Source organism: Phyllostomus hastatus, unplaced genomic scaffold (assembly GCF_019186645.2).
Source record: "Phyllostomus hastatus isolate PE091 unplaced genomic scaffold, TTU_PhHast_1.1 phas_scaffold_555, whole genome shotgun sequence".
NCBI lineage: Eukaryota > Metazoa > Chordata > Mammalia > Chiroptera > Phyllostomidae > Phyllostomus > Phyllostomus hastatus.
This window is the reverse complement of record NW_025334036.1, coordinates 12,793,656-12,806,225: the sequence shown is the minus strand read 5'-3', so window position 1 is coordinate 12,806,225 and position 12,570 is coordinate 12,793,656. Positions and strand designations below refer to the sequence as shown.

Here is a 12,570-nt window from a genome sequence, read left to right as displayed (position 1 = left end):
AACAGAAGCAGAGATATGAGCTCAGAATAAAATCCACAGTAGAAATAACAAAGCACAAAAATTGATTCCCCTGTCAATACCTAACATGGGCATGCTGGATTCTACCCCCTACACCACCCCAAACATTAACGACACTTTCAGCATCCATCACAATCGCCTGACCCCTTCCTCATTCAATATTGTTCACACCCGCGTTCGTGATTCCAGAACATATTTCCTTGTACACACGTCTCTCTCCACAACTCTCCATGCAGAGGGAGCGGCCTGGAGCCAGTCCTGGGTCACTGCGCACACCTGGTGGCGCACACGGCTTCACTAGCTGGGACACTACAGGTGATGCTGCCATGGAGAGGTCAGCAAACAGAGCCAGGCTCTTAGAGTCTCACTGGTCCTATTTGAGGGCCGCTCATCTGGACCTCAGACTGACATCTGGAACGAGTCCCTCAGCATCCTCAGACAACCGTGCTCATCCCAGATCCACACAGGAACCTGTCACGACACATGCATGGCCATGGCCAGGCCCCTGGGGTGGACACTAACTGTCTACTGCCTTCTGAAGGACCGGTGGTAAATGTGCAGTGAACATTCTAAACGTGGACTCCAAAAACATTTTATTAAAAAGGGAAAGAATCAACAATGGAGATTCCACACTGCTGGGGGAAAAGAATCTACCATAAACTATTCTCCACTGTGCCTTGGAAGACAGAGCCCAAAACATTTCAACTACTGACCATTATTGGCCAGAACACACACAAGCCTTTTTTAAAAGCATCCAAAAGTTGCTCACCTCTTTCCTGAAGTACAGGAATGGTTCTAGCCTTTGACCTGCAGCAAAACAGCAGAACAGTAAATCAGATGAGAAAATACAGGACATTCATTTCAAAGTATAGAAGCAGAGTTGGTTCTGCTTTAATTATTTATCATACAGGCAACCCCACACTTCCAGTCTCATAACAAAAATCAAGTTGCTTCTTTCATTATAAACTTTGGTATTTCAACACTTATTTCTCTTCCACATTCTTCACTCTGCAATAGTCAGTAATCATTTCTACCATGCTACACAAATTAGGGATGTAGCAATTTTACCTTTGAACGGGAAGTTGTGTAGTTGTATTCCATCAAATAAAGACTTGATGAGAATGCTCTGGGATGGGGAAAAGGAAGGACATAGATAAGGGTGCCATGAGACATATGTTGAACAAGAACTTTGGAAATGTATTACAAACAGCATATACACAAGCTCGGGGAACAACGGTAACAATACAAACACAGAAAAAAGAGTTTTGGTAGTTAAATGGAAATTATAAAAAGAACCAAATGAAAACGGGCATTACAACAGTCAGACATAAAAGGAATCAAGATAAAGGAAGCATGTTGTTTCCTAAAATTTTACCTATATCCCCTTTAGTATCTTTTACAAAAGTCCTGAATCAATTCAGTTTTCATGTCTTAGTGCTATGGCCCATTTCTTCAGTGATATGAACATACTTGAAGACTAGCCCTGGCTGGTGTGGCTCAGTTGGTTGGAGCATCGTTCCAACAACCCAAAATTGGTGGGTTTGATTCCTGGTCAGGGCATTTACAGTTTCAATCTCCAGTCAGGGCAACAAATGCATGTTTCCTTCTCTCTCCCTTCCTCTTTGGATGCAATGAAAATGTCCTCAGGTGAGCATGTACATGTGTGTACATGTTTGAAGACTAAGGCTACCTTTTGTTTTGGAGAATGTCACTCAACTTCGGTCTGATGTTTCCCCATAGATTAAGGTTCACCCACTTTTGTCGGACAGGCTACAGAAATGAGAATTATTCTCAGTACCTCCCACCAACAACAGCAGATGTGACATCGCTGTGGGAACTTTCACCTCTTAATTCAGGAAGTGTCGGCCAGGTTCTCCATGTGGAGTTGTTTTCTCTTTGTAACTGATTATGAAACAGACAGCTAGACCACAAAAATGCTGTATGTTCTCAAATTTTCCTCCAGAAGTTGTAGCATCCTATGATGGTTCCTGGATGAAGCAACTATTATTATTGCTAAATGCTAATTTTTAGTATCCTATATGTCTGAGTTTTCTGTAATAAAGAACTTTACTTTTTCCTATTTACCCATTTTTATCCTATTTATCCATCCATCCATCCATTCACATGTTAGTTGAACTACATTATAAATATCTTACCAGCATTAATGGTTTCCTCATCCTTGAAGAGACTGACCACGTCCAAACACAGCCAAATTGTATGAATCAAGGCAGAGGTGGCTCCCAGCAGGGTGTCCCTCATGCCTCTGTGACAGCCAGCTTCAGCCATCCTTCACTGCTGTTTCCTGTTCTGATCTCCCTCCTCCAGGGTTGTCCACGCTCCGGAGGCCAGCTGTGAGTGTCTCGTATAGTCCATTTCCCTCCAAATGCCAGAAAACAAAAGGGAGAGGTTAGAAGAGCATAGCACATGCCTTACTTCATACACCAGTCACATTTCTAAACACATTTTACCCACTGCTGTGACATACTCAGGGGATTTAGGATGTGAGTCCCTGCTTATTGCCATTATTATGATTTTCGCTGATGTTTCAGCTGGTAGATCAGATTTCTTCATTGTACTTTGCAAGACAGAAGGCGTTATGTTTAGAAACTGTTAGAATGAGTGGAGAGACCTGGGGGGAAATCAACTTGTAGTAGAAGACATTCAAAGGGGGTACACAGTTTAGAATTGAGACCATACAGTCAGCCATAAAATACAATTAGAAACAATATTCCAAAAGATTCTGACGTTTGTGTTTATATGGTTTGGGGAGGGCCTGTTCACGCTTAGATCCTCATGGGCTTTTCCCCGAAGTCCGAAGTCTGTTCCATGGTCAGTCCCTTCCATTTAGTGACACTCCCCGAACTGGCCATTTCTCCTGGACTCTGATATGTCCCACGGCACCCCACTGCTCTGTGACGTGGTCCTGCTGAGGAGCACAGTGGCCCTTCTCCTAAGCATGGGCACCCCATATTTCTGGAGGTTCACTTTGCAGGTTTATACCACAAAATTTCCCACAAATCAGTATCCTGTTCATGCCTCTATCCTGTTTCTACACCATCTCAATACTTACACGTTGTAACCTGAGGAATTGTACTGAGGAGTCTCGTGACTCTTGACTCTAAGTCAAAGGGAGAATGACTATGACACCTCGGAAACATTCCCCCCAAAACATGGTTTGGCTCCATCAGTTTAGCACACTAGAAGTATTTTTCACTGTTACCTTTCAAAGGTTGTGACACCACGTGGGTTTTTTCATAAGCTGTGAAGAATAGGATGAATTACATAAACTCAACCTCAAACTTGGCCAGTATTTATTCTTTAAAAAAGGAATAGCCTACATGGCATTGTTATTGTTAATATTAAATGAGATAATCCATGAAAAAGTGTTTACCTCTCACTGTGCACTACATACCCTAAAAACTCATTAAGTGCTACATAGAATTGAAATACTCATATTTGAAACCACGCACAAACTCACACAAATAAAACAGTCAAATAATGGGCAGAACTCACTATCACCATTTTTGAATATTCCTCCCATAAAATTAGTTTATTGACCATGTCCAAAAAAGCAAACATATATCATTTCACATGAATGAAATACAATATTAATGCCTAAAACAGAGTCAGTAATTCAGTAACTGGTGAAAAAATGAGCTTTTGAAAAACCTAGATCGTAACAATTAATTTGAACACACATTACTATATATAATTAAATACAACCAATTGTCTACATGGATCACTAATAACCCAGGCATTAGAACTTGATAAACAGGTTACTTCTAATTTTACAAGTATAACTAAGGCTGCAACAAGGACTCTTGGGTTTACATACATCTTTAAACACTACATATTATATCCTCTAGGTAAATTTCTAAAACTAAAATTGTTAGTCAAAATGTGCTGATTTTCATCTAACATATTTCTTCCACTGTCTGCTGGAAAGATTTTTAATGTATCAGGAGTCCAAAATTCTCCACATGTTGTATCTCTTAATCTGATAGGTGAAAAAGGTAACCAATTGTTGATTTGTTTCACTGTGTGTGAGAGTGCACACACATTTAATTGATATTTGTAATTATTCCATACGCTCTTGGCCATGTACCATACTCTCCTGTTATGAATTCATATGTACAGGCTTTCCTGCTTTTAGACTGGGGTGCTTGTATTTTTCTAATTAATTTGAGTTAGCCTTTCACAGACTATTAACACGAAATTTGTCATGTGAGTTTCAAGGAACCATACATACATATTTGTAACTGACTACAAAATATGAAGTAGCCCCAATTTCATTTTCAGTTGGCAGGTTGTAAATTCTCTTTCTCTCCTCTAAACCCTCCAATGCAGCCAATGGACACACAAGACCAAATGTGGAAATCACTGTTTACTTGGATTAAAGATCGTCTCCATTGGCTTCACTGAGATATAAGGGTAAAAGTAGGTTTATAGTTCTTCTGTGTGGAAAAGACTACACTAATCCATAAATAATGCAAGAATAAACGCAGTGTTTTGTGTACTCACAAGTATGAACCTACTTTTGCTCACACCTGAATTACTGGCTGTTAAATTTTGATAAACGAGGTTCAATTATATCCTTGAAATAAACCAATCCTATTCTGAGATGCTGAAACAATTTCAACGGCTCGGATGAAGTCAAAACAGACCGAAGTCAGTGCCCAAGGAGATGGGAGAGAGAACCTTTTGATTCAAACTGTGCCCAAGGTGTAAAGGAGGCCAGCAGGATTTGGGACACTAACTCAGAGACCTTACATGTGGAAGGTGGGAGAAATGTTTCCATCTATACCTGGAGAGGGCTCATATCACTCCAATCCTTTACACAGTGCAGTTTTACACAGTATAGGTTACAATGGCCACTAGTACTCATTTGTAGCATTCTCTTATGAAAGTCAGTAAGGAGCTATAATGACTCTTCATAAAAATGATACGTGGATATGATACTCAGATATTTTTACCATGTGGCTGAGTTAATTTTGGTTTCAACCAGTGCTCTACAATTCAGGGGCCGGTAGACTCGCACCTGTAGCCTATGTTATAAATAAAGTTTTATTGAAACACACATGCCAGATGAATCCCAATACACACCGAGTTTGGCGGCTCTCATGCAGTAACAGCAGAGCACACTAACTGTAACACGGACCACAAAGTCTGAACGACGGGACCTGCCTGCCATCTGGCCCTTTTCCCAAAAGACCTGCCAATTCGTGGTCTGATTTAACAGACTGCAGATATAATTACATGTCAGTAAAAATTAGTTTTAAAAATGTGGAATCCAGCAGGGCTGAAAGCACAGTGTCCTCGCATTTAATCTCAATTTTCTCACGTGAGGCTGACATAAAATGGAGGCAGATCTATTTTGGTCATTTCAATTCAAATATAGTAATAACAGCAGAGTTCGTGCTGGGGGGGGCGGTCCCTCAGTCCTCACTATCCCCTTTCTCCTTTCTTCCTCCTCCTATCCATCATGACCTCAGAGACCACTGCCACCCCTGTGGGGTGACTCCTTTGGTCTGCCATTGCCATCCTCCCTTGACTCGTGTCTCTAATGGTGAAAGCGATGAATAGACAAACGGGTAATACGATGAATGATGGATGGATAAATAGATGGTGGACAGGCAGACATTCTCAGATTATGAAAGGCAAACTAACAAGATGAAAGAGAAGTGTAAGTTTCTCAGTACTGAGTGCTTCTGTCTCCACTGACACAAATATCTGACACGTACATTGGAAGACTGATTCTAAGTTTCTAAGGTTACAGGACAGCAGATGTCTTTGTGATGGTGTACATTAAAGATACTGCCACACGCGGAAGTCACGTCACGGTGGAAAAAACACACCTTTCAAACCACACATACAATTGTAGAAGACTAAATGCATCTCACCAAAATTCAGAGGTCTTCAGTAAAACTATGTTGTCTTAAAAAAATGAAAACATGGTATTTCAAGAGCTGAATCAATTCTGTGGGACTCATGGGAAATGTCCACAGCACAGCACACTTGCCTAAAATTCCCCATTTCCATGCTTCAACAATAATGGTAGCGTTGTCAACTAACTAACAAATAATATCATTATCGTTAACTCACACCAACATTTTTACACTGTCTTCTCTTAGCACCATTACCTCTCTAAATTTATTCCTGCACTGTAAAGGTCGTAACAGCTACACTAGCCACTTAAAATTATGTGATGGTTGTTTCTGTATGACGCTCCAGGTGAGGCAAGAACCCAAACAATTCCCTGTCAAAGGAGCTCCTTTTCTCACAACTCTGCAACAGTCACAGAGAACACGACGTAAAACATGCCTTCAGACTTCTCCGTAACTACTGTTAAAGCCTCTATCAAAACCTGTCCAGCTAACCAAAACTTTCATTTCCACTATTTTATATTCCCATTGATGGAAAAAATAAATGGTTACATCAAATAAAGACCAGGGAACCATGGGACATTATCTTTGAAGTACAAGTGGGGAAGAAGGCAAACCACAATGCTGTGTTCAAGAACAACACCCCTCAATAAAATGGGCTGGAGAAAAGACTATCAGATAAAGAGAAACTAAGAAAAATTATCACTGGTCATCCTGGTGCTGAGGAAAGTCCCCCAGGAAGACAAATGATGAACAGGAAGAGGAAACATGTATCTTCACAGTAGGATGAATAGCAATGAAACTCATTAATATTTAAGTACATGTGAAATACTTTTCCATTTTAAATTCTTTACAATAATAATAGGTACTTAAAGCAATTATACCATTGACCTACATAGAGTATATATAGATATGATACACAGGACGGAGCACAAGTAGGTTTACAGTCATTCATATGGAAAAACACACAGTTATGATTAACACAGTAACTTTAACAACTGTTTCTCACACCCACAACTATTCACCTACTTCTGCCCTGTCCCATACATGGGAATTCTACCATGAAATGGGGCAGACTGGGGAAATGGGTATATACAGGTAAAAGATTCTTATGTTTACTGATGTAACAGTCTTAAACTAAATATAAGTATTGTAATCAATGGGACACACCCACTAAAATGCAAGGAGGTAGTTATAAAGATAAAAATAAAAAACTCTAAAAAAAGTCATATAATGAAATGGAAGGCAGAAAAGAACCAAAAAAAAAACCCCACAAGCAAACAACACAAAAACAAAACAAAAATGAAAAACAGAACGACACTGGCAGGGATGACACTAGAAAACAGCATAAAAAATAAAACACTTAAATCTAACTTTTCGATAATTGTGTTAAACATAAATTGAATGAACACACCAACTCTTAAAGGTTAAAACATATCCCAAGTATATGCCGTCTGAAAGACTTTATACAAAAAGATACAGGATGAAAGGAAAAAATGATCTGACCACACATCATACACACACTTAAGTACAGGGAGGCTAGAGTGAATGTATCAATTTCAAATGAACTGGAAGACAGTAGAGTATCAGAGATGGAGACATTTCGTAATGGAACAGGGTCCAGTTACAAGAAAGACGTAACAATCATGAATAGTTAGGTGACATTAAATGGATCTGACAGAATAAAGGGAGTAGGAAACAAATCTACAATCATAGGTGGGTGATTTTAAATTCTATTATTTCAGTAATTTATAGAACGAGACACTTTAGAAGTTACAAACCACACTATCAACCATCTCAACGTAATGGGCACTTAAAAAACACTATACCCAAACACTATAGAATAAATGGACCTAAACTGTAAGTGCCTATGATACAGTTATCAAGACAAATCATATACTAGGCCAAAAACCAAGTCTTCCAAGATTTAAAACCATTCAATAGATAAAAAGCATGAAATAGTAAAAATTAGAAGTCCATGCAGTATCTTTAAGAAATCAATGAAGGACTTCTACATCTGTGTAGCTAATGAAGATTGTGTAGCGAATTAACATTCCTCTTAGTTGCCACAATGCCAAGTTCTTAACTCACTTCTTTCTCAAAGGGAAGCAATTCTGACATGAAATAGTCCAGTCAACACCAGACTGAAATGCAATCTCAGAGTAACGGTTCCGCATCCCAGGGATATGACAGAAAGGACTCATCTGACTGCCATTGAAGTGGGACATCTTACCCAAGACCAAGAAAACTCAGGAGATTAAAACATTATTGAATATATCATTGTAGAAAATGCTTCTGAAGGTAAGAATTTTCAAGGACAACAAAAATTCAAAACTTCAAGAATTGGGAGCCAGCCAAGATGGTGACCCAAGAAGCTCCCCAGCTCCCCTCATCCCGCCCTCCTGGATTTACAACACCTACACGGGGAGCAGTTTCCTCCGGAAGACATGCAGACCTCACCTGAGTGATTCATACACATCAGACTAATGAGAAAATCGCTATGTATTTTAAAAAATGTTTATCAAGCCCTGACCAGTATGGCTCGGTGGGTTGGGCATTGTCTCTCGAAGCCATACGTCACCAGCCCAATTCCCGGTCTAGGCACATGCCGCGGTTGTGGGTTCGGTCCCATCAGAGCAAAAGGCAGCTGATCAACCAGTGTCTCTCTCCCTGTCTACGTCCCTCGCCCTCTCTCTAGAAGATACTGAAAAAACTATCAAAATACTTATCAAAACAAGTTAAATAAAGGCTGAGACACACGCTTACCATATATCCCACCCTCAGCTCAGAATCACACATTCAGGAGGGAACCTAACTTCCACCTTCTCCCTGAGAAGTGAAGGGCCTGGATGCCGACCAAGCACTCCAACTTTTAGGACAATGACCACAGAGCTAGGTTTGCAAAACCCCAGGCCTTAAAAGCCACCGAAGCTGTGCCCACCTGCCTCCCAACAGTACAGAAAACAAAGCAAGCATTTCGAACAGGCAGTCCAAGTACTCAGAAAGAATGTCATCCCGGGGATCGGCGCAGAGGGGCATGCACAACAGCCACCTCAAGTCTGTCCCAACAAGAACTTCATCTGCTAACTTTAAAAGCTGCTGCCTTCTCCAGCCAGTGGGGTTCAGCAGGTTGAGCACTGTCCCGCAAACCTGCAAGGTCGCCGACTCCCCGATGGGGCATATGCCTGGGTTGTAGGCCAGGTTGATGCCACCGATCAATGTTTCTCTCTCACATCCATACTTCTCTTTTTCCCTCCGTCCTACTCTCTCTTAACAATAATTTCTTTAAAGAAAAGCTGCTGCCAGGAGGCCAGCTTTCTAACTCAGTGGGCACTAGGGTCTGTTGCCATTTACGCGAGAGACCAGGGAAGGAGGAAGACACTTCTCCCCGTCCCTCTACCCACTCCAATAAAAACACCAACTTAACAGGTTTTCCTGGAAGGAACTTCTACACTCATCTGGCAACCCAGCTTTTGCGGCAGCCCCCTGAAAGGCCCTGGATGATGTGCCTCCCACAGTCAGGTGGGCTTGAACCCCCAAGTCCCACAGGACTGGCGAGAACACAGAAACAGTTCTTACAGGCACAGGAGCACCCCCATCCCCCCGCCAGCCCTGACCATGGCTGCTCTCCACCCAGGCCCACCACAAGGTAGGCAGGCAAATACATTCATCTCCCAGTTTCTCCCTGGGAAGGGAGTCAACTACACACTTTCCCAGCTGCTGCCTTAGGTGCAGCTCCTATTAGGCCTTCCTATATGTGATGACTATGACACTCCCCCCTTTGGGACACTGGCAGGTCTTGGTGTTTCCACAAATACTGGGAGCCACTGAGAAAAAAGAAGGCTGAGAGAATCACCGAGGTTTGAGAGCCAACCAGAAGCCTAGGTGGGGCTGATGGACAGGCTTCACCTCCTACAGAAGACCATTCTGTGCAGACTGGGAGGGGAGGCTTTTTTACCTAATACCTAGAGATATCACAGAGTCAAGGAAAATTAAGAAATGTGCTCCAAAGGAACGCACAACATCCAAAAACCAGATCTTGATAGAATGGAGATGAGTGACTTATCCAGTAAGAGTTTAAAACAGCTTTCGTCAAGATGATCACGGAGCTCAGAAACAAAATGTGAACTGCTCCACAGAGGTTGAACTTCTCATTGCCAAAAAGAAATCACAGAGCTACAGGACACAGAAACTGAATGGCAACACTCAATAGAGGGGTTCAGCAGCAGAGCAGGCAAAGCAGAAGAAAGGACTGGCAAAAACAGGGTAGTGAAATTCATCACAGTAGCCAAAAGAAAAATAGATTGCAAAGTGAAGCTGAAGGAATTCACGAAGCAACATCAGACAGACCAAAGTACACATCACAGAGGCCCAAGAAGGAGAAGATAGAGAAACTACTTATTATTTATTTATAACTTATTCACAAGGATTATTTATATACATGATGGCTACAAACTTCCATAATAAGGCATTCAACATCCAGGAATGCCAAAGGATACCGAAGAAGAGGAATCCAAAGAGACCGACACAAAGACATAGTACTGATATAATCGAGTAGTCAAATGTCAAAGATTAGAAGAGAATTTTGAAAAGCAGCAAGAAAAAGCAACTTGTTAAGACCAGCAGCAGGTTTTCCAGCAGAAGCATTGCAGGAGAGCAGGCAGTGGGCCGATACATTCCAAGTGCTGAAAGAGAAGCCACTAACCAACACCACTCGACCCTGCAAAGTAAGTGTTCAGAATTAGGAGAGACACAAAAAGTTTCCCAGGGCAACGAAAGCTGAAAGACCACTTTTGAAACAGTGATGTGTTGTGCTACAACCTTAGGATGGCTACTAGGTCAGAAGGCAATAGGAACTTTTCAGCTCTACTGTAATCTTATGGCACCACCCTTGTGTATGTGGTCCCTTGTGCACTGAAAGATCACTTTGAGGTACAGACTATACTAGGAACAATTACACGCTAACAAATACGACAGTCTAGAATGAACAGGTAAATTCCTACAGGTGACCTACCAAGAGTGAAAAATGAAAAAATACAAAATCAGAATGGATTGATTACTACACAAGGGAGACGGAAGCAGCAATCAAAAACCACTCCAAGAAGAAACGTCTGGGGACAGACTTTCACTGCTAAATTCTTCACAAAAATTCAACAAGAATTCAAACCAATCCGTCTCACACTCTTTCAAAAATAGAAGACAACAAAATACCCCCCGAATTCATTTTGTAAGGCCAGCCTTATCCCAATACAAAATCCAGATGAGGACACCACAAGGAAAGAAAATTACAGGCCCATATCCCTAATCAACATCAATGCAAAAACCTCAATGAAATGCTAGTAAACCAATTCAACAATCCATTAAAGGGTTCACACACCATGATCAAGTGAAACTCATTCCAGGGATGGGTCACAGGTAATTTGACATCTATAAATCAATCAGTGTGACACAGCACAGGAACAAAGTAAAAGATTAAAATACTACAATCACCTGAATACATGCAGAACAATCACTTGACAAAATACAACTTGTAATAATTCTCAGCAAAGTGGGTATAGAGCGATGTAACGAAACGCAACATCACGTTCATGGTGAAAAGCTGAGAACCTCGGGGCACAGCCTACTTCTGTAACTGTATTGCTATAGTGGAGAGAACTGCAGTGCAGTAGGTTTATTCACATCAGCATCACCACAAACACCAGTAATGTGTCACATGATGACATGGTGACAGCAATGACATCACTAAGCAACAGGAACTTTTCAGCTCCATTCTAATCTTACGGGACCACCATCATGGCTGTGGTCACTCATTGGCTGAATTGTCGCTATGTGGTACATGACTGTATTCAGGAAACCTCAGACTCCACCAAAAATTTTCAGGAATAACTGAACTTATAGAATATAAAATCAATATATGTAAGTCAGTTGTTTCTGTGACAGAAATTAAGAAAATGTCATTGATAACAGCACCAAAAAGAGTAAGATGCTTAGAAACACATTTAACCAAGGAGGAAAAATGTCTTTACACTGAAAACTACAAGATACTGATGAAAGAAACTAAAAAGAACCCAAATAAGTGGAAAGCTCTTCTGTGTTGGTGGATTGGAAGAATAAATCCTAACCCCAAATAATCCATATTTTCAATGTGATTTCCATCAAAATTCCCATAGTGGTTTTCAAATAAATAGAGAATAAAAATCCTGAAATTTGGTGGGACCTCAAAACAGCATGGATAATTTAAGCCATCTTAAGAAAAAACTATGTCCAAGGTATCACACTTCCTGATTTCAAACTGTATTACAAAGCTGTAATAATCAAAGCAGTATGGTGCTGGCATGAATACAGACACTTAGGTTAATGGAGCAGCACGGAGTGATCAATAAACCCATGCATACATGCAGGTCATTTTATTTTGAACAAAGGAGCCAACAATACCCAACTGGGAAAGACAGAGTCTTTAGTCATTGGTGTTGGAAACAGTGGACAGCCACATTTAGAAGAATGTCACTGGCCTCCTATTTCATACCATAGACAAAAACCAACTCAAAATGGATTAAACACTTCAATATAAGACCTAAAACTATTAAAACTCTCAGAAGAAAACACAGAGACTAAACTCTTGACCTTGATCTCGACAATAACCTTCCGGATTTGACACCATAAGCAAAAC

At 40.8% G+C, this 12,570-nt stretch overlaps 1 non-coding gene across 1 annotated transcript; it reads right to left on the bottom strand.

Moving 5' to 3' along the window:
- Positions 1-412: 412 nt before the first annotated feature.
- LOC123809832 lies at positions 413-479 on the bottom strand. The gene has a single exon (XR_006784121.1). It is a non-coding gene; the product is annotated as a small nucleolar RNA SNORD109A (small nucleolar RNA).
- Positions 480-12,570: the final 12,091 nt, after the last annotated feature.